At 43.9% G+C, this 2,560-nt stretch overlaps 1 pseudogene; it reads right to left on the minus strand.

Moving 5' to 3' along the window:
- Nucleotides 1–939: 939 nt before the first annotated feature.
- Nucleotides 940–2,307, minus strand: LOC103213453 (annotated as a pseudogene).
- Between the last annotated feature and the right edge of the window lie 253 nt (nucleotides 2,308–2,560).

A 2,560-nucleotide genomic window follows, 5' to 3' on the forward strand; every position in this document is an offset into this window, starting at 1 on the left:
GATTAAAGTTAATGGAAAACTACAGCAACCCAATGACTACTAATGATCCAGACCTTTCAGGAATGAAGGTTTGATCACCCCACAAGGCAAAGGACCACAACCAGCTGAAGTGCTTGCTGAGAGCAAGGGGAATGTGGAATGGGTGGTAGAAGAAGGTAATTCTGAATACCAGCTACAACCACATGATCAGTTGCAGAAACAAGGGCTGTGATTGTTATATTTCTTCATTGTATATGTGCATCGAATATTTTTTTTTCTTCAGTTATAAACTATAAAATGTAAACAGGGGTAATGAGTTTTCAGTTGTACGTGTGTTAGTTGTATCACATTAGGTGCAAATATGGCTTTATAATTTGTCTTTATTTAAAGATTTTATATGGTGAAGGAGGAGCTCTGGTAGCCTAGTGCCTAAGGTACTTCACTGCTAACCAGAAGGCTTGTGGTTCAAACCCACTAGCCACTCCTCGGAAGAAAGTTTGGGCAATCTACTTCCATAGTGATATTGCCTTAGAAACCCAAGGAGGGGTAGCTATGAGTCAGGTCCAACTTGACAGCACACAACAACAACAACATATGGTTAAGGAGATGTATACAACTGCAAAATTGACAAGGGGTGAACTGTGATAGTTAAGGATGTGTGTCAACTTGGCTGGACCATGATTCTGAGTGGCTTAAGCAGTTGCAGTATGGTCGTTCCCATGATGAGATCTAATGCATATGCTTTGAGCAACCAATCAGTAGAAAGGGAGTTTCCTTACTGGTATGGCCTGCTTCCAATATATATATATATGGACATCCTGGAAAAATTCAAGAACGTTTGTGGATCTGGATTCTGTTGGGCTGCCTACAACTGTCCTGTGAGCCACAATCCACCATTTTGCTTGTTGATCATATATTCGTCTTCCGTCAAAGTCAGCAGCCTGTTAAACTGCCTGCCAATCACATTGTGTTACTGGAGGAGCTAGTGCTGCATTGAATCTGAAGCTCAGAGCTTGAGGGCAACGTTGTGCAAAGGGCTGAGAGATTCTGTGAAAGAAGCAGGGGTGGGAGAGTTTTTCACTTGCTCGAAGGTTTATAGCACCACATCAGAGGCATGCTTTGCTGTCTCTCCAGTTCTCAGAGTTCATTCAAGGCAGTATTCATAATATCTTCAATATCCTGAGCAACCATCTCTGGGCCCAGTGGCTTGTGGTCACTGAAGCCTATGTATTGCCCTGATGATGTGGATGACAGCCCTAATAGGAGAGCTGTCAATCTTCTTAAGGGAGTCATGCTGATTGATGTTGGTCAAGCTGTCATGGCCAGGCCAGCGCCTCCTCTCATGACTGTCACTTTTGAGGCCATGATTCTGCAGCAAGCCCCCGGGGTGACTTCCAGGCTTGGGGACCCCAGGTCAACTGAGCGGTTAGAAAGAGCATGTGGGAGGTAGAGAGGGAATTGCCATCATAGTCCTGTCAGGACTCCTTACCAGAGGGGGTGGCTCTCCTCTTTTTCTTTGTCTTGCTAAATAGTCATCAGGATGGTGGTCTGTTGGGGAGTTCATGTCCTTGGATGAAGACTTGTCCTCAGTGACTGGCCCCTTGCTAGCCTCACTGTCTGCTTTTTGGCTCAGAGTGTCTGAAAACATATCATCCATATCTTGCACTACTATGTACTGGTGAGGCACAAGCCCGTCAATCCCATTGTGTCTGCCTTCCCACCAGTCCTCAGACGTGCGGGATAGAGCAGCAGGGAGGCACCCTTCTTGAAAGACAGTTCTCTGACAGACCGCCCAATATAGTCAAACTTGGCTATTGCTTCTATTGGTTCTCATTCCTCTTCACTGGTGTGGGGCTCTGTACCAGCATCCTGATCCACTTCCTCCAAGGTACCATGCTCACTGTATGGGCTGTCACAGTAGCCATCTCCAGCCATGCATTTCTCATAAATATGACCATCCAGCTCTTTAGCTTCTGGGAAAATAATCTCATGGTGGATAATGATGGTATGGACACTTTCATTCACATGAGCCTGTCAATAAACCTGATTTCTTATTTCTGGGTCAAAGCAGATGACCAGATTATAAGGGTCCATCATGTTCTCATCACTGCACTGTGAAAGATGATTAAGGAAAGCAAGAGGTACCTCATCACTGTAAGAATGGACCGGGCAGGATCAGAAAGAGTTTGCAGATGTGAAGCACCCTCTCATAGAGATTATCTATTCTGATACAAGAAATCAGATCATTAAATCTTTTCTTAGGGAAGAGGGTGTTTTCCAGACCACGGAAACAGAGTGTCAGAACACCAGCAACTCTGCTACCTGCAGCTGCATGAGTCAGGGCAAGCCTCCAGCTTGATATTTGATCCAGGAACTTAGGACTGACCAAGTTCTATAACTGTCTGTCTGAGTCACTTTCCTATGATAAATTTCTGTGTGTATGTGTGTATATACATACATGTATATAAATATATATGTATAAGAGATTTACTGGTTTTGCTTCTCTAGAGAATACAGCCTAAGATACTATATACATACATATGTGTGTGTGTGTATACATATATATATGAGATATACTGGT

This window comes from Orycteropus afer, unplaced genomic scaffold (genome assembly GCF_000298275.1).
Source record: "Orycteropus afer afer isolate SDZICR_OR568_19922 unplaced genomic scaffold, OryAfe1.0 scaffold02443, whole genome shotgun sequence".
In the NCBI taxonomy this organism is placed as follows: domain Eukaryota; kingdom Metazoa; phylum Chordata; class Mammalia; order Tubulidentata; family Orycteropodidae; genus Orycteropus; species Orycteropus afer.